Consider the following 20364-nt stretch of genomic DNA (forward strand, 5'->3'; position numbering starts at 1 on the left):
ACATCGCCATCACTGCAGAAAGTCCTAACAGACAGTTCTTATTTAAGGCTAGGATAGTAATGTTTTCTCCAACAGCAAAATTTTTGTTTCTGGGATCCTGGGACAGGAATTTAGACTAAATGAATTGCCGATTAACTGGAAGGTCCGAAAATATGCTTTAATTTGATCTTCAGTGATGATAACCTTTCTAAAATGTATCATATTTCAGTTCCCTCTTTTAGTGAGTACAGTAAAAACACCAGACTAGGAACTAGAGGATAGGAGTTCTAGCTTTGGCAACTTAAAAAAAAAAAAAAAAAAAGGCAGTGAGACCATTTTGTCAAATGAAATCCTAGCTCAATGCCCAATATATAAAAGAGCTAAAAGCATGCAAATGATAACGTGGTTCACATTAAGAAAGAGGTGCTCGCTAAAGAAGGTGGGTGGGAGCCCCACATGGTCAGCTTTCTCTCATCCACCCAGGATTTCCGTGGAAGCCGAGGTCCTCTCTTCTGAGGAAGAAAGCTTGAAAGCCAGTGACCTAGGAAATCTTCCAAGGTTCCTTCTAGTTCCCCAACTAGATTTGTTCCCCAACCAGATGCAACTGATTCGTCAGGATCACTGGAGGGCAGGATGACCGATTCGGAATCAACACTGTCGATATTCACTAAGCACCTACCCTTATTGACCTCATTTTCAGATGTGAAGACCGAGGCTTGGAGAAGGTCAGTGGCCGGCCAGAACAGCCGCACAGCTACAAGCTGCAGAGGTGCCGGCCAGAACAGCCGCACAGCTACAAGCTGCAGAGGTGGGGCTGGACCCACGTGGCTCTCTCCAAGCCTGCATGTTCAACCTTGAGCAGACCACCCAGATTCTTCTGTTAGCTGCTCCCGACTTGTTTTGAGAACCAGGTGAGGTAGTGTACATGACACGCCAGGCGGTCTGCCCGGCCCACAGAAGATGTTGGATCAGAGTTCGTTTTCTTGCCCTGCGCCTGGCTCACAAATGCCATCACTGAGACAATGGACTTCTCCGTGTTGGCATCATAGAGTCAACGTTTCCAGCCATAGCTGAGGCATTCAACGCACTGAGCCTCGGTTCTCTGTATATAAAAGGGAAATAAAAATCTCCGTTTCGTAGGGTCATCTTGGAAATGTCCGCTGCAGGACCAGGGCAGACCGGGGCAAATCCCTGTCATGACTATTTCATCTGGAAGTACAAACTTATCCTCTTCTGAATGCCCAGAGGGGACACATAGCAGAAGCAGAATGACTCAACTTCCTTCATAAGATATTAGTTGAAAACCAATCTTATTCTGATGCTTCCTCTTTTGAGCCTTCAGCTTGCCTGGCCACTAGGCCGCACTGGGCTGGCCTCTGCCTATCAAGAATGAGGGGCTGTGCAGGAAGGGGAACCAAGGTCAAGTGCAAGGCAGCGTGAGCAGGCCTGGCAAAAACAGCCATCTGGCCTGGCAGATCCAGAGATCCCCATGTACACTCAGCCCCGGCTCCCCTTTCTACCCTGCCCGCTCTCCCTAACCTCCCCTACCCCCAGCCTCTGTCCCAGCCAATCTGTCTCTTTCACTTGCCTGAGCGCAGCAGCAATGGGTAAGCCTCTGTTTCTTTTCTTTTGCTCACTCTGACAATACCTTTGCTCTAGTAGACAATACCTTCTTCCTTTATTACTGTCTGGCCCTCACCCATCCTTTATAACCGATCCCCTCAATGAAGCACCTGCATTCACCCCACAAGCGTTCAGTGAGTGTCCCCTAAATGCCAGGGCCTGTACTATGTGCTTTGTCTCCTTTATTGAGGAACCTCACAGGAACCTTGCAACGTTGGTGACATTATTCCCATTTTATAGACGAAGAAGTTAAGGCTCTAAGAGATAAGCTGCCTGTGGAAACAAATGAGGCCCAATTTACACAACTAGAGTATCTACCATGGGGTTAGGGCTCAAGCTTTCTGCCCCCTTCCCCTAGGACCTAAGTATTCCCAGTTCCATTCTAGAACAAAAGCTGAGCCACTGCCTGGGTGGCTCAGGTGTTTAAGCATCTGACTCCTGATTTCAGCTCAGGTCACCATCTCACGGTTCTTAAAAAAAATTTTTTTTAAATGTTTATTTTTGAGAGAGAGAGAGAGAGAGAGAGAGAGGGTAGGGGAGGGGCAGAGAGAGAGGGAAACACAGAACCCGAAGCAGGCTCCAGGCTCCGAGCTGTCAGCACAGAGCCCGACACGGGGCTCAAACTTATAGACCGTGAGATCATGACCTGAGCCGAAGTCGGACGCTTAACCAACTGAGCCACCCAGGCGCCCCTCTCACGGTTCTTGAGATCAAGCCCCGTGTCCAGCTCCATGCTGACACCAAGGAGCCTGCTTGGGATTCTCTCTTTCCCCCTCTCTCTACCCCTCCTCTGCTCTCTCTCTCTCAAAAATAAATAAACATAAAAAAAAAAAAAAACTTGGCAGAAGTACCTGGAATATCAAGGAACTGAGCAGGATTTTACCCATGTGTCTATTCCTGCTTCTATTTTACTCACAGGGTTGGCCCACTGTTCACAATAATTTCTTAGCCTGGGTAGGCAGGAAGCACGAGAGCCAAAAATGAGGGATCTCCAGTAAAGGCGAAATCAGCAATACGCTGGACAGAGTTCTAGTCGAGTTACACCACCGGGATGTCAGGACTTTCAACCGGATTAGTTGTAACAGGCCATTTCATTTTCTTAAAACAACCACAACAAAACCCCCACATAAATACGTACACGTGGAAACAAGAATTCCAGGAAAGACGGCGCTACCTTCACTGAAATAGTCCCCGAGGGATGTGCGTTGGCAAGCAGAAACGTAAGCCAGAGAAATGAGATACAAGAAACAATGGAAGATGCAGGAATCCGTGTGACACGTGGGTCAATTAAATTAACAATGGCATTAAAAAAAAAATGTTTAGGGGCGCCTGGGTGGCTCAGTCAGTGGCACAGGTCATGATCTCACGGTTCAGGGGCTCGAGCCCCACGTCGGGCTCTGTGCTGACGGCTCGGAGCTTGGAGCCTGCTTCGGAGTCTGTATCTCCCTCTCCCTCTGCTCCTCACCTGCTCGCACTCTTACTCTCTTTCTCTCTCAAAAATAAATATAAACATTTTAAAAAATGAAAAAAAGAAAGAAAATTCCAATACAATATGGTCACGCAATGACCCACACAGACACACAGCAGATGTAATGGGGACACGCAGAGGGGCACCTGGCCCAGCCTGGTGTGTGTCAGGAGGGGCTTCCTAAAGCCCTCGGGCTACATCTCAAGGGGCGAGCAACAGTTGCCCAAGAAAAAAGGAGAAGGTATTGCAGGTGGAGGGAATGGCAAAAGTTGAGGTGAGTCTAGGAGCCTCAAACAGCTCAAAGTTGCTGGTGGGCAAAGCTGAGGTCCGGGAGCCCCAAGGAGTTTGCAGATGGGGTCTGGGTACCAGATCACGGAAATGTGTTTGGTCCCGATGCAACTGCAGGGGTTAATTCTTAGCCAGAGGGGTAGAATTCAGAGGCAGAGTTCCAGAAGATGGAAGAACCTACAGGGTAGGGGTAGGGGCAGACGGGGGTGGGGGTGGGGAGGGGGGTGGACGTGGGCGTTTAAATGTAAACTGCGCGCTCAGGACAGAACCCCCACCCCACCTCCCAGCACCCTATCTCCCGCCAGGGCTGACAGCATTTAAAGCCGCAGGCCTGGGGGAGGCTGGCTTAACTCCCTCCCTCAGGCCGAGAGGCTGAGCCAGCTCTGGGACCTAGAGACACGTCTGAGGAAGGAGGAAGGAGCACTCTGAGTTGAGACTCAGCCGGAGGAATCTCCAAACCGGCCTCACGCGCCAGCTTGAGGCCTGCTTCCCAGGAGGGCAGTTTCCGCCTAAGCGTTTCCCATTAAGGAGGACAGGAAATGTGAACGCACATCAATCATTAAAATCTCACCGATCAATTGTAAAATAAAAACCTGACATGCCCGCAAAACCTCAGTCTCGCCAAGGCCACGGGTCAAACTGCCGGGGTAAACACAATGTATGGAATGAAATTTCCGACTGTCCCCCGACTGCCACTACACGGCCGCCGACGCCGGCTGGCCCCGCACGTGCAGACACACTGCGGTCCGTAGGCCCCTTCAGGTGGTCAAGGCAACCACCTCGTGTCTGTTCACTTCCAGCTTCTCCCAGACCTCCTCCCATCCCAAGCTAATCTCAAAACATCACATCCTTAACATAACCTCAGGTTCAGAGATATCTGTTGGCTGGGCACGGCTTCTGGGCCCAGTATCAATTCTGTGGTCCATAATCTGTCCGACCGCTATCTCCCTAAAAACACAGGGTTTGGGGGCGCCTGGGTGGCTCAGTCGGTTAAGCGGCCGACTTCAGCTCAGGTCACGATTTCACGGTCCGTGAGTTCGAGCCCCGCGTCGGGCTCTGGGCTGACAGCTCAGAGCCTGGAGCCTACTTCCGATTCTGTCTCCCTCTCTCTCTGCCCCTCCCCCGTTCATGCTCTGTCTCTCTCTGTCTCAAAAATAAATAAAACGTTAAAAAAAAAATTAAAAAAACAAAAACAAAAACACAGGGTTTGGCTCTGGCCAGTCTGGTCTCTCCACACCCCACTTGCATGGGACTCAAATCGACAGGTCCCTGTGTGTGTTATGTCCTTGTGTGGGTCACCCTGGACATCCTGCTTTTCCTTCATGGACCAAGCTCGCGACTTATGCCTCCAGGAAGTCCCTCCCAACGGTTTTATCGCACTAACAATCTCCATTTCCGACTGCTTATGGCACCGGCTCTCCTCATCATCTCCCTGGTCCTTAACCACACCCTCACCTTCTTCTTCTTTTCAGTTTATTTATTTTGAGAGAGACAGAGACAGTGCAAGCAGGGCAGGGGCAGAGAGAGAGGGAGAGAGGGAAAATCCCAAGCAGGCTTGGCGTGGGCCTGATGCGGGGCTCGAACCCACGAAACTGTGAGATCATGACCTGGGCAGAAATCAGGAGTTGGATGATTAACCCACTGAGCCACCCAGGCGCCCCACACTCTCACACTCTTTACTCATCAAATGAAATAATGCAGATGAAACACTCTGGAAATGAGAAACCCTTACACCAAGAGAAGACAGCCATTTCTCTTGCGCACAACTCAGAGAATTGTGTCTAGGTATGGAGCAAACAGAAATATGGAAAAAGGTGCCAAATCAGAGACGCTCAGGGTGTTTTATGATAAAACTGGAACAAAAGGGTCTAATGACAGGGGGAGGATAATTATTAAATAAATGATGGTACAGCCATTAATAATGTTTACAAATAGTTTTTAACTTTACGGAAAAATGCCAATGGAACACAGAAGTAACAGAGAAAGGATTCAGAATTATATCTAAAGTATGACCCCGCCTAGCATGTGTCCGTCCGCGTATTACATCAACCTTTATGAAAATGCAGACACTTAGCATAGACACGCGGCAACAGCTCTCTCTTGGGGTTTAGTGGTGTTTTGATTTTTTTTCAACTTTTTAAATTTTTCTACTTTTTTTCAACAATCATGTATTACTTTTCTGTTTTCATTTTTTTTTAATTAAAAAAATTTTTTTAAGTTGATTTACTTATTTCAAGAGAGACCGAGAGAGTGAGTGGGGGAGGGACAGAGAGAGAGAGAGAGAGAGAGAGAGACCCCAAGCAGGGGATTGAACTCAAACTGTGAGACCATGACCTGAGCTGAAACCAAGAGTTGGACGCTTAACCGACGGAGCCAGCAGGCGCCCCTCTGTTTTCATTTTTTAACAGATAATGTTTCCAAGTCATTAAAAAAAAACGAAACAGAAAAGATATACAGTGAAAAGTGTAAGTCCTTCTCACCCTTCCCCCATCCCTCTGAGGGGATCCCAGTTAGTGGTTTCTTGTATGTCCCACCAGAGATGTCCTCTGGGGAGTATTACTTTGTATAACAAAAACAAGCTATGACTAGAAAAGGGTCTCTTGGTATGGGATAAGAATTTAAGAGGCATTCTGGCCCATGTTTGTGAGGGGGACTTCATAAATACGTGATGGCTGCCTCCTGCCCCCAGTGGAAACCTCACCAGAATCTCGGTGGTCGGTCAGTGAGTTCTGGGAGCACGGCTACTAACATAGAAGGCTGGAGACGGGCAAGCCCATCCTTCTGGTTTTGGTTTTCATTCTTCTCTCTTTCTTGTTTCCCGCTGGGGACTGTGGGTTTTATCAGTTATGACTCAAGCAGTAGAAGGTGGCCCTCTCAGCCGTCCTCAGCTCTGATGACCCCTGCTTCCCTGCTTTTATTTATAGTCATGGGAGACAAGCGTTGCAGTAGCTGAGGCTGTGTTAGTGCTGGATGGAAGAAATACTTGTGCGCACAAGTGGCCCCACAGACAAGGGGACACACAGCGGCCCTGGACCAGATAGAAAGCCACCAGCCCCTCCTTCCCTGCTTACGTCAAGGGTGGGACCTGAGGGGTGGGCTCAGTCTGGGAAACCCAAAGAAGGCAAGTTGCTCTGGCTAATCTCTCCTACCTTCCTGATGTAATATCTGACCTGGTTTCTTTTTTTTTTAATCTATATTTTGTTTTCAAATACAAAAGTAATACTTGTTCACTGTGAAAATTTCAACCATACCAAGCATATAGAGAAAGAAAGGAAGAAAGCAAGAAAGCAAGAAAGCAAGCTTTGCCCCATTGCCTCCTCCCTACAATGTAAGAAACCCTTAAATTTGGTATAAATCCTTCTAGGTCCCTTAGCATTCATGTACAAACATAGAGTTCGGGACTGGTTTTAAAAGAAACACAGGCTTATACATACACAATATTCTAATTTTTTTTAACGTTTATTAATTTTTGAGAGACAGAGCGTGAGCTGGGGGAGGGGAAGAGAGAGAGGGAGACAGAATCCAAACCAGGGTCCAGGCTCTGAGCTGTCAGCACAGAGCCTGATGTGGGGCTCGAACCCACAACTGTGAGATTATGACCTGAGCCAAAGTCGGATGCTTGACTGACTGAGCCACCCAGGCGCCCCTACATACATAATATTGTACAAGTCGCATCTTTCACTTAACAATAGATTATGGATACTGTTACATTTCAGTGTATGTTAGATCTCTCATTTTTTAAAAAATTTTTTTTGATGTTTATTTTTGAGAGAGACAGAGACAGAATGCAAGTGGGTTGGGGCAGAGAGAGAGGGAGGCACAGAATCTGAAGCAGACTCCAGGCTTCTGAGCTGTCAGCACAGAGCCCGACACGGGGCTCGAACTCACGAGCTGTGAGATCATGACCTGAGCTGAAGTCGGACGCTCAACCGACTGAGCCACCCAGGCGCCCCTCTCTCATTTTTTTTAACGGTTCCATAAGATTCTATGGTATAAATATACCACCATTTCTTCATCTATTCCTCTACGGATGGACTTGCACATCGTTTCCAACTTTTCACTCTTGTAAGTAATACCGCAAAAAACCCAAAAACCGAAAAACAAAACCACTCCCCCTGCAACCGTTTATTTACTTCTTTGTGCACTTGTATAGGTTAATTCTGGGTGGTAAATATCTGGGGCTGGAATTTCTGGGTGACCCTTTTCATCGTGGGCTTGCTCTTTTCTCATTTCTATGTGTCAGAAAAGTAGGCAGCATCGATCAGTCCGGGACAGGTGGGTTCCCAAACGTTATATCAGCTATTTACTAGAAAGATGTTATCCTTGCCTTCAAGGTGCTTATAATCTAGTTGGTGAGAATGGATGGCTGGATAAATAAATGATAAAGCAATCACACAATGATCTTGGGATCAGAGGGCCTTTGGAGGTCATTTATTCCAAGGTATCACTTAATAATCCTGAGGACGGCCATCTTGACTACATTAACAGGACGGCCTTGGAGTCAAAAGATCGAGTTTGAACTGGAGCCTCTACCACTCTGGTGTGTGACCAGGTGCAGATCACTTACTCTGAGACTCGGGTGTCTCATCTGTAAAACAGGGATGCTCAAACAACAGGATTTTACAGGCCAATTAAACGCAAGAAGCAATCTCTAAATGCCCAATACTGTGCCTGGAATAAGCGGGTGCTCTATAAACGTGAGCAAAGCCTCCAGTCAGAAGGAAGCTGTCCCAAGATGAGCAGGCCCTTCTGGGCCTGGAAGTACCAGTTGTCTGAAAGTCCTTGCCTCTGCAGCGCTGAAATCTACCTTGCAAAGCCTCTAGCCAGCAGCCTTAGTATCAGGAGGAAGGTCTGGAACAGACGCTGTCAGAATAGGAGGGGAGAATCCTGAGACCACAGGGCAGAAGCAGTCAGCCAGGAAAGGCCAACCTACCAGGGGGATGTTCTTTGAAGTGCATTCGAAACGTGCCTTCCAGCTACTTTCTCTGCTGGCCGTGCCTCAGCTCTGAATGCACTAAGGAACGAGCTGTGGGCGGTGCGTAATGAACCCGGGACCCAGAATTCCTGGGCAGCTCACGCTGAAATTAGCCGTCCTGTGGACATCTTCAAGTGTTTTCAACAAGCTGCTGCTATGTGTATACACATTAATTACTCGCCGGTTGTCAATAATAATAAAAATAATAATGGCAGCTATTATTGCATGCTACCTATCAGGTAACGCACGTACTATTTCTTGGGCCCTCACAGTGACGCTGTGAACAAGGCGCTAATATTGTCCCCTTTATGTGGGGGAAGACACTGAGGCTCAGGGGGTCAAGAGATCAGCGTAAGGCTACTCTGCAAGGAAGTGGCAGAAGTGGGATTTGTACACAGGACTCTTATGTCAAAAAGTACATACTCTTAACCATGATGCCCTATTTTCAAATGATCTAAGCTTTAAGAATTGGGGGGCGCCTGGGTGGCTCAGTCGGTTAAGCGGCCGACTTCGGCTCAGGTCATGACCTCACGGTCCGTGAGTTCGAGCCCCGCGTCAGGCTCTGTGCTGACAGCTCAGAGCCTGGAGCCTGCTTCAGGTTCTGTGTCTCCCTCTCTCTCTGACCCTCCCTGTTCATGCTCTGTCTCTATCTCAAAAATAAATAAACATTAAAAAAAAAAAAAAAGAATTGAGACCCCCCCCACACACAGAAGCAGCCACAAGCCAAAGGTCTGTTAGTGAGAAACCCAGGGACTGACCCAGGAGGAAGCATCTCAATTAGGGAGCATAAACGCAGTTGGCCGATGTTCTGGAAAAAAGACACTTGAAACGGCGATGGGGAGTGAAGACTCCTAGCAAGACACGTGGCAGGCTTGTGTTCGTTCCCTAGCCCACCCACGCCCAGCACAGGTATCAGCTAATACATACCTGGGCCCGTCACAAGGACCCATTCTATGACAAAGTTCAAATCTGCTGGGGCGCCTGGGTGGCGCAGTCGGTTAAGCGTCCGACTTCGGCCAGGTCACGATCTCACGGTCCGTGAGTTCGAGCCCCGCGTCAGGCTCTGGGCTGATGGCTCAGAGCCTGGAGCCTGTTTCCGATTCTGTGTCTCCCTCTCTCTCTGCCCCTCCCCCGTTCATGCTCTGTCTCTCTCTGTCCCAAAAATAAATAAACGTTGAAAAAAATTAAAAAAAAAAAAAAAGTTCAAATCTGCTATTCACTTTATGTTTTTAAATGTTTATTTATTGAGAGAGAGACAGAGAGAAAGAGAGAGACAGGGAGAGGGAGAGAATCTCAAGCAGGTTCTGCGCTCAGCACAGAGCCAGACGCGGGGCTCGAACCCACGAACCATGAGATCACGAACTGAGCCAAAATGAAGGGACTGAGCCACCCAGGTGCTCCAGCCATTCATTTTAGAAAACCTGGCTCCAGGCTATTTCGCTTTGGTTGTTGTTATTGGTTTGGTTGTTTGGTTATTTTTGTGGTTGTTGTTGAAGGGGGGTCGGGGACAGAGGGAGCAGGAAAAAGAATCTCAAGCAAACCCCAGGGAGGGGCCCTGACCTGAGCCAAAAAATCAACAGTGGATCACTTAACCCAATGAGCCACCCAGGCGCCCCCCTAGGTTGTTTTTTTTTTTAACAGCTACCATCTTCATAAACATCGCCAGTACCTTGTCCTCCAGGCCCCTGATAAAGAGCATTGTAGACGCTTTAAAAGAAGTGTTACGATGGCATTTTCAATTCAACTTTTGAATCCTTTGCAGGAGGAGAGCCAATGGCGGATCGAAGATGCCACTGGGGCCTCACTGACCCACACAGACAATTATGGAATTGGTATGCAGGAGAACGTTGGGGGAGGGGAGTAGTATTGAAGGGGAAAAAAAAAAAAAAAACCCAACCACACGCATGCCTCATTTTATACACTAAACTGGCAAGGAATTTTTAATGTATGTTGTGTAAAAAAAATTTCAAGTGTGTTCTGTGGGGGTATTTTGTGTATTTAAACATTTTGATTAAGGGGGCCTGCAGGGGATACCATTCAGTAATGATCAATTTCCAAAGATTACAGTGCCATAAACTGCCCCCGACACCAGAATCATGCCAAACACAATCAGCTTTCTTTTGATGAGTCAAAATGCACTTCTGGATCTTGCCAAGCCTTGAGGTCATCATTACAAGCAACATATGGTTGTGAAAAACAGCTCTCCTTGTTTAACCTTTTGAATTGGATTCTGAGCAAGGGAGCAAGTTCCCTGGGCTACGGTTAATCCCACTGAAATACAACCACTTATTCCCCTCCTCTCTGGGTTTGTCTCTGGTTTTCCCAAGTGGCACTGGCTTCGAGCAGGGTCTACCTGTAATTCAGAGCAGATGGAGAAAGACAGGCTCAGCCTCCCTGTAAGGGAGGAGGCTCCAAGTTCGTTGTAGTCACTGGTGACTGGTTTTGAAATTGAGGAACTAGTTTGAGGAACCTTAGAATAAACAAGAAACCCAAACAACTCGGCTTTCCACAGAAGACTTCCAAGGCGCGGGGGTTAATGGAAGGAAGCACCGTGGCAGTGGAACCCCGCCCATGGCTTCATTTCAGATGCTGCCATACCATACCCTTTGGCCGACTGGCCTGAGGGACGACTTGAGGACATGAGCAGCAAAGGTGACTTTGACGCGTCCCTGTATAATACAGCCCTTTATAATACAGTCACATTCTTGCCCTCCTCTGGGAAGGGAAGAAAGGCTTGGGACCTGTGGGATAACGGGGAATATTCCAGAGGCTCTCAGAGTAATCCTCGGTAAAGGAGGGGAAACCGCGAATAGCCTGTGGCTCTCTCAGGCCGTCAGGGCCTAGAAGGAGGAATATGGATGCTACTCTTGTACATTCACTTGACCACAAATACTTAGCCAGTGGTTCCCATTCTCCAGGTGCTGTGCTGGCCAAAAGATGCCACGGTGGCCAAGACAGACAAGGTCCTTGCCCTCACAAGGCTTTCACCGTCGTAACCCTGGAAAGGCTTTTCTGGAATGCTGAACTTGGTTATTAAGAAGCACTGTCATGGGTCAGGCTTTGAATCATCTGCCTACGAACCTGTGTCGGAGTGGCACCAAGCACATGGGATCGGTCACTGTGTCACCGCCTTCTCTATTCCAGCCTGGAAGGCTGGGAGAAGTCAGCCACGTCTTTAATGGCTGGCTCTCTGTGGTCTGCTTCTGCTCTGAGCCATGTGCAAGCACACGTTTCTCCTGACTGCCATACGCCTCTGCAACTATGCTCCTTTCTCCCAGAGTGCTGAGGTTTCCAGATTGTTCTCAAGCTCCTTTTCCAGGCTGACAAGTGGTACAAGAGCCCAAGATGAGAAATGCTGAGGGTGTTCCCATCCGGACACCTGCAGAATGGGAGGCGGCGCTCCTTGCCTCCGAGGAGCTGTGTGTGTGACCGTACAGGGCCCCGCAGGACAAGGAGGGTCCCCGGGCCACCACGTCTTCCTGGCTCCTCTCCAGCCTCCTCAGTCACGGTTCATTATTTAGCACCTGCAAGGTCTGTCTCCTCCCGCCCCGTCCCCACCACAGTGAGCTCCTCAAGGGCAGCACCTCAGTTATCCTCGTTTCTATATTCTAGCACCTGCCAGAGCCTACAACCGTGACATTCTTGGCAAGCACTCACCGAAAGGGTGACTGATGCGCTCCTGAAGAAAAACCTGGTGCCTCGGCTCCAAGAGTCTGGCCAGCCTAGTGTCTGAGTGTCCAGACCGGCCATTCATTCGGTGAGCCGGAAGGGGCAGAGACAGCTCCCTATACCAGGGGTCACAGCACGGTGCTTATATTCTTCATTTTTTCTTTAAAAGTTTTTAATGTTTATTTATTTTTAAGAGAGAGAGAGAGAGACAGAGTGCGAGCAGGGGAGGGGCAGAGAGAGAGGGAGACACAGAATCCGAAACAGGCTCCAGGCTCCGAGCTGTCAGCACAGAGCCCGACGCAGGGGCTCGAAGCCATGAACTGTGAGATCGTGACCTGAGCTGAAGTCGGACGCTTAACCGACTGAGCCACTCAGGTGCCCCAGCACGGTGCCTGTATTCTGACTATACGGGGGTACAAGGAGGTGTCATGCAAGCTGGGTCCTGAGCCGCCCTTGTCCCCTTTCCTAAATGCTGACCTTGAGACCCAATGATTTCCAAGTCTTTGAGAAGGTGACCCTTCTGAACTAGGCAATATCCATCTGGGCTCCGATGTGTGCACATATGCTTGCTAGGAGGTAGTACATACACAAATCTCCGCCTTTTACATTTATCTCTGTAAAGCTATTCCTGCCTCTCAAAGTACAGCACCTACCAGCTGGGACTACTGAGCATGGGCTCAAGAAGCCTGGTTCATCCAACTCACTTCTTGGGCCAAAGAAGTCCATTTCTAATCTTAACTGGTAATGACATCCTCATCTGAGGCTGGGTAAGGCCCCCTTTCCTCCTACCCCTCCCACCCCAGGTCATCCCTGGTATTGACCAGCAGACCTAGGAGTACTGGCAAATTCTGGCCCAGTAAAAGGACACATCAATGAGAGCATCAGGTGGGTGGTTAATCGCAGACACAACGGCTCTTTGCACTTACAGGGGCCACCATCCCGATCCGACATCATGCTCTGCCCATGAGGAAGAGCTTCTTTGCTGAGAGTTGCTGGAGGCATCCAGCTGGAATGACATCCGACTGCTCTGGCTTTCCCGGCCACCTGCATGCCACGGGCGACATGTCTCTTCTTCACGGCGGAAAGATACAGAAGGGCTTCTTGGTGCCCCATGGCTTTGTCCCCTCGCAATCAGTCATTAATAGTAACTGGACACCCACTTTGGGTAAGATACTGCTTGGGGAGGTAGGAAGGTACCTTAAAGGTGCAAGCAACCTTTGAGACTTCCGGGTAACCCTGCCCAGACTTGTATTTTCTTATCAACCTTGACCTCCTTTTGGTTACACAAACTTCGTGGTATAAGAGAGTATCAAATGAATAGCTTTCTGTTGACTTTTTCTTAGACCCACAGCAGCTGCCGTTCTGGCTCTACCCCTCCCAGGTCTGGCAGAGTTTGCAGAAAGGCTGAGAGGCATGGGGCCAAGGTGGGGGAATAAAGGAGGAACTAGTGAAAAAGTACAATTCCTACCCCGGGGGCAGTTCCTCTGTTCCGTGGTCGCAGCACAGCATAGTGAAAAGAGCCTGGGCTTTAGTTCAGATACTGCCATTAACTGGCCGTGTGGCCTTAGGCAACTCTGCTCCCTTGGGCCACAGTTTTCTCTTTTGTAAAATGGGGGAGAATGTAGGGCGCCCGGGTGGCTCAGTCGGTTAAGTGTCCGACTCTCGGTTTTGGATCAGGTTGTGATCTCCCAGTTTGTGAGCTGGAGCCCTGAATCGGGCTCTAAGCTGACAGTACAGAGCCTGCTTGGGATTCTCTCTCTCCGCCCCTCCCCTGCTTGCGTGCTTTCTCTCTGTCAAAAATAAATAAATAAACCTTAAGAAAAATAGGGGAGGGGTGCCTGGATGGCTCTGTCGGTTACGCATCTGACTCTCGGTTTCAGCTCAGCTCATGATCTCGCGGTTCACGGGTTGGAGCCCCGCATCAGGCTCCGTGCTGACAGCGAGAAGCCTGCTTGGAGTTCTCTCTCTGACCACCCCCCCCCCCACCGCCCCCGGTTGCTTGCTCTCTCTTTCTCCAAATGAATAAATAAAAATAAAAATCATTTTTTTTTAAATAAAGAAAAATAGGGGAGAATGTAAATGATAATGATCATTTCTAGGCTGTAATTCTAATAGCTCTTTCTTGACACAGTGCTTGAGGCCTAAAGGTCACTTAGCCATGCCTGCCTGAAGTGAGGGCTGGCTAGTTCAGATTGATGGGGTGTGCAGATGGGGCTGAGGTGGAGTCTGTGACCACCTGCAAGGTAATACTAGTTTTCCCCCCGAAGGCTTCAATAAAATCAAGGCCACTTTGAGGCTAACCGTGGACATTGCCTACAGATGTCCCTGATCAGCAGTCAAGCTGAACACCAACCACACTGGTCTAGAAGAGAGAGTCTGAACAAACCTTGTCTTGATGGATAGCTGGTCATGGCCTTAGTGCTGAGAGGGTGAACAGAAGCCATAGGAACCAGAAACTGGCTGGCAGGGGTGTCTCAGGACTTTCCTCTGCTCCTTCTTTCTGGGCCCAAACGCTGGTCCCGAAAGTGTCGATAACTGAGGTGGCAGTGGGCTTGGAATGACACTGTTCTGAAGTCCAGGGTTGAATCTAGCCTTCTTGATCACCGCAGCTCTTTACAGCCTTCCAACTCAGGTGGCAAAAAGAGAGGCAGGTAGAAAAGGGTTCCCTTTTTCACACCAAAGTATGGTTTGTATCTCTCTGCTCTTTGCCAAGGGGTTTCCCAGCTCCCTGGAGCCAAAGCTCCCCTCCAGCTTCTTTGCTGACTGTCACTGGAAGTGGGCCATTTTCCACCCTCAAGGTGGCTGGACTCAGGAGTGCAGTGACACTGCTGATCTGGGCTCTGTGCCTTGTTCACATGACCCCCCCCCAACCCTCCCCCCCCCCCCCCGTCAGGGGATCCATCTATCTGTCGGTTGGCAAGCCTTGGCTCCAACCCCTGCCTCCAAATCCCTTCTGCTGAAATGAAAGTGATTTCTGACAAAGAGCTGTCTCTTCTTTTATAAAGTGTGTGTGTATATATATATATATATATATACACACTTTTTTTTTTTTTTTTTTTAGTAATCTCTACACCCAACGAGGGGCTCGAACTCATGACCCCAAGATCGAGAGTCGCACGCTCTTCCGACGGAGCCGGCCAGGTGCCCCGTGGCAGAGAGCTTCTCTGACAAGGTCTGCTCAAGACTTCCTCTGTGACTGTGCCGGGGAATAAGTCGCCTGTCACCTACACCCCTGCACGGGTGACTCACCTTCTGGAGAAAGTGCTCTGCTCACCTAAGCAAAGCTGCCTGGAAAATGACTAAGGCACCTATCAAATGCACTCTGTGGGGCCGACCAGTTAGTGAGCCGGGTCCAGACACGCTGCCTCTCACCTCCGGCCTGAAGTCAAGTGTGGGGCTACCACTCCGGGCCTGCTGGTTTCATTTTCATCTGAACTGAGCTCCACATGAGGCTTGACATCCGGTGATCTATTTTTTCTAAAAACTAGGTTCACTTTAGAAATGACTCTGGCCATGAAGGCAGCTTCCCCAAGAGAAAACAAAATGTTATTTAAAGGGAACGTCAGCCTGGTGGGAGCCTATATTTTTGTTTTGTATCAAGAAGAGGAAAAAAGAATTTAAAATGTAACGTGAAACTTTTTTCCACCTTGGGTGACTTCTCATTCTTTAAATATTTATTTATTTCTAGAGGGAGAAAAAGCATGAACCGGGGAGGGGCAGAGACAGAGAGGGAGAGAGAGAGAATCCCAAGCAGGCTCCGAGATGTCAGTGCAGAGCCGGACACGGGGCTCGATCTCACCAACCGCAGGATCATGAGCCAAAACCAAGAGTTGGACGCTTAACCGACTGACCCAACCCAGGCGCCCTCTTTCTTCAGAACCAAAATTTCCCTTTGAGTCCCTCAAACAAAGAACAAGTCCTTGTTGACTTATGTTCTATATGGCATTTTCCTACTTTTCATCTCCAGAGTTAAGGCGGGGACCCGCTGCACCACATGGGGGACACAAGGGAGGCCTAGAAAGAAAGGCCCAGCCCTGCTTCTGGCTCAGAGTCCTGGGAGGGCCGAGGCTGGCCTAGGTCTAGGATCCCCCACTCTGATCGGGCAGAGCCTGGGCCTCTGTAGGCTCCTTTGGAGGGTGGTGAGGACAGTATCTAGTGTAAGATGGGGAGAACGTGACAGCTAAAACCTCTGCCCAGAAGAAACATCCCCCGGAGGTCCTACTGAGAAAATGACTCTGCCCTGTCAGGCAGTCTGACCCTTCTTGACATCATCTTCCAGAAGAAAAGGCAGCTACCACTACTGCTAAGCCACTGTGTCCTGCGGCTTATTACGTGCCAGGCACGGAGCTCAGCACTTTGCACAGATGCTCTCATTTTCTACTCAAAACAACCCTGTGAAGTATTTCTGATCCCGTGTATAGATGAGGCACCCAATGCTTGGAGAAGCGAAGTGATTTGCCTGAGTCACACGGGCAGACCGTGGCAGAGCTGCACCTGACCCAGGTCTGTCTGACATGACAGCCCCAACCCCCACATTTGACCCCGGAGACACCACCAGACTTGCTCTATTGCTCGGGCCAAATCACCTGACCACTCGGCCCTAATTTCTGCCATCTGCAAAATGAAGACAAGTAGACTCATCCAGAGAACGTGCTAGTCCTCGGTCAGCCTCTTAGTAACGAGCAATTGTGAATAACCAATGCCACTCGATCGCTGTCAATGACACTCATTACTATTTTAGCATAAACAGAGAAACACAGCAGCTACCCCGGTGTAGTCACATTCAAAATTGGCATGTTTGGGGGGGAAAAAAACCCAACTTATCCTTTCATGAGTAAGTTAGTAGAAAAAGCAGTGAAACAGATGTTAAGAAACGTGTGTTTAGCTTCTGGGCATGACAGTGCTCTCCTGAAGAATCTTGTGTGCCCTATTTCTCCTTAGGAGGCTTCCCTTTCCTGATCTTCGGCCCTGCCTTTCTTGACAAAGTAGAAGTATAAAAAAAGTACAAAAAAGTGGCTACAACGTGCCATTACTCTTCATGCCATATAATTTTAAGGGATTTATATCAGGAGGATAAGCGATTAAAAGCCATAAGACAGCAAGCTGGGAGGAGGATCCGTTCAACTAGAACACAAAGAAGGACACACAGGCCACCGAAGGGAAAATGGCTTTTCTCCGTAGTGCCACTCAGGTGTGGAAGACAAGCCCCGAACTAACGACCGTCCGCCCAACGTACGTCGGTGTCTCACTCAGCTCGACTGAAATGTTCTACTACCCAAGTTGCCCTATGTTTAGCCTTCTATTTCTGATCTACTGCTTTCAACATTTCAGTCAGCACCACCAAGTAAATGCATAAGCCTTCACACGTGCATCACTTCTAACGCTCGCTCCACCCCCTTGAGAGGGCCCAGCCTCCACTCCTTTCCCTCCGAGTCGAGTCGCGGTGTGGTGTGCACAGGCCAGAGGGCCCGGCCTATCCTTCGAGTTCCCCAAATCCACGGACATGGAAGGGTCTCCCTTCCCGCCAATTTCACACCGGTGCCATCAAAAGTGCCCATTGTGCTCAGATGTTTCCAGTTTAACTGAAATACTAAAATGGGGCAAACAGGAAGCATCAGACACAACTGCGGTAGTGACTTATTAATCACGAAAGCAGAATTTTAGTTGCATTTTAACCTTTTGCCAGGAAAAAAAAAAAACAGCTTTGAGATGATGGAAGCCTTTGGTACAAACAAGCTGCCTATGAGAGTATCAAGCTGACTTATACTTTTCACGTAGGACTGAATTTGCTTCCACGATTTCTTAACTATCCTCCCGGAAAGAACATCTGTCAAGCCAACTGATATGAATCTATCAGCTCTTCATCAAGGCAGGCAGACCTGTTCAAAAAGCTCGTGTGCTGTCCGCGGAGACAGGAAAAAAAATAGGAAATGAACAGTGACTTCACAGGCCAAAGTGATAGAGCCCTCTTAAGGGGGTGCCAACAACGAAGAAAACAATGCTGGATGAAGCTTTGTCTTTCCCATCTCTACAGATCTCTCACCAGACCTTGGCCGAGATGAACTGTTATCATGAACCAAAAGGATCACAACAGTTGCCCGGAGTTGGACAACCAATCAGGGCCCAGCCTGCTTCTCAACATTAAATGATATATAAACACTCCAAGCAGATCACAAAGGAGTCAGTGTTCAACAGGAGAACCAAAATGAGGAACCAAACCTCCATCTGTTGAGGCGAAACGGCCAACCAGACATTTTTGTTTAATAGATGAAGGCTCATTTGGCAGGGTCTCTGTCTGTGGTGCCGCTCCCACAAACCCTAACAGACAATACCAGGGGCAAAAAACCCCCTTCAGAACGGCTCCTTATAATCTGAAAACAGTCAGAAGATGATCTAAAGGTTGGCAGCTTGTTGCTGTCTGATTTTACAAAAGTGTTGGAACATACACCTGGGTCCGTATTTCTAAAGTTACTTTTATTTTGAGACCTTCTGAGAAGTTCACCACACCCTTCAAAATAAATGAGGATGTCTTAAAGGTGTCAGAGAGAGGTCTGGCATCACCACACCCAAGGAACTGACTTTGACATCGCTTAAAAAACACCAACAGTAAATCCGAATACATCGGAAGCAAGCCAAGCACCTGTCCTCTCACGGCAAGAGCATAAATACCACGCCAGACCTCTCCCTTCTTCCTGCAACCAAGTCCCATAATGTGGTCCTGGTCCAGGGCAAGGAACCCTGGTAAGACTCCAGTGGCCCAGGCCTCTCACCCTCAGTCCTGGCTAGAACGCATTAGGCAAAATATATTACAACCCACCCACCCCCACCCGCCCCAGGTGCCTCACCTATGAAACAGGACAATACCATCTATGTCTTCCTGCAGATGTCTGAAGGAAAATGGAGGTTACAGGTATGAAGACACTAAGTAAAAAACACATCACTAATGTTAAGATACTATCTCCCTCTAATCTTTCAGAGACTGTGTTTCTAGTCAAGCGGTTTTCAACATTTTTCCTGGAATGAACTTCAGACTGCTCGTCTGTAGCGGGCCCCATTTCTCACCGTTTAACTTCGTTGGCTTAGACTCCTTAATCAAGCCACTGGTGTTCACCGCCTCCAGTTAAAAATAATCCTGCCACTTCTACCCCTGATTTCTGTACCTTTTCTCTGCTTATCCTCTGCTCTCCACACTACTTCCCCAGCACACCGTTCAAGACCGAAAGCAACAGTTTTAACTCTATTTAGGAGGGAAGCACTTCTGAAGTTGCCCAGCACCAAGGAGGCTTCTGGGCAGGTGAGACTGCACTCTACAAGCGGCCTCTCTCCACCTGGTGCCTGGTGGGCTTCCAAGATGGGAACATTATACGGGACCCGGATAAAGTCCTGAGCGTAGCGGACAAAAGAATCACAGAAGGGTCAGGGTGAGAAAGGATGCCGAGAGTGGCCAGCATTGCCCCACCGGGTGCCAAGGGCAAGCTCCGCTCCTTCTCCCCGCTTCGGGGTGTGACCCGAGAACTTCCCAAGGGAAGGCCGAGGGTTTCACGGCCACAGCAGGTGAGAGGACGCACAGATCCGGGGCGCTTGTGCATCCGCCACCTTCCGTCCCGAGCCGAGGCGAACCCCCACCCTGCGGGCACCCAGGGAGAAGAGTAGGAGGGGCGGGCTTGGCGGCAGGGGAGGCTGAGCGCGGGGGCAATGGGGGCGTTGCGTTGGGGAAGGGGAAGCAGGGCGCCCCTATGCGCGCTCTCGGCGAGCGTGCGGCCTGCGGGGGTGCGAGACGAGCGCAGCGTGCGACCGTGGCCCTGGCAGCGTGGAGCGAAGCGAGCGCCGGCGGCCGGCCGCCGGGGGCTCGCGCGCGAGTGGATCCGACCGTCCGCGCCGCGGACCCCCACCATTCCGGGCGGCGGGCCAGGTCGCGGCCCGACCCCGGGCTGTGGGGCGATTCTTCCCCGCCGTTCCCTCGGCGCCCCGCTCGGGGTCCCGGGATCCCGTTCAGTCACCTACCGGCTGAGCGCCGATCTCCCCAACCAGCGAGTGTCGCGCTCCCCTCGCCCGCGGTCTCCCGCCGTCGGCCGCCGACCGCTGTGCTCCGGGACCACGGTCGCCCCGCCCCGGCCTCGGGCCCCGCCCCCCGCCACCGCCTCGGGCCCCTCCCCCCCTCCACCGCCTTCCAGGCCGCCCCCGGGGCCACGCCTCCCCCGGCGGCTGCAGATTTGTCCTGCTTCGCGCCTCCTTGCTTTGGCCGCACCTCCGCCTTTGGCCCCGCCCATTCCTCCAGTCTAACCAATGAGACGTCTCGCCCCGTCATACGGCCCCCTAGCAACGATTGGCTAACAAGGCCTTGTTTCCAGAAATGGGCACT

General features: G+C 49.9%; 1 protein-coding gene across 1 annotated transcript in view; it reads right to left on the reverse strand.

The window, feature by feature from the left end:
* MAP3K14 (mitogen-activated protein kinase kinase kinase 14) overlaps positions 1-20091 on the reverse strand; it is a 44111-nt gene extending 24020 nt beyond the window's left edge. Inside the window, exon 1 of the mRNA XM_047093282.1 lies at positions 20007-20091. The gene's annotated coding sequence lies outside the window, so the exon portion shown is untranslated. The remainder of the gene's footprint in view (positions 1-20006) is intronic.
* Positions 20092-20364: the final 273 nt, after the last annotated feature.

The sequence above is a fragment of the Lynx rufus genome, unplaced genomic scaffold (genome assembly GCF_022079265.1).
Source record: "Lynx rufus isolate CCGP_SWC_20201006 ecotype Redwood Valley unplaced genomic scaffold, mLynRuf1.p SCAF_34, whole genome shotgun sequence".
NCBI lineage: Eukaryota > Metazoa > Chordata > Mammalia > Carnivora > Felidae > Lynx > Lynx rufus.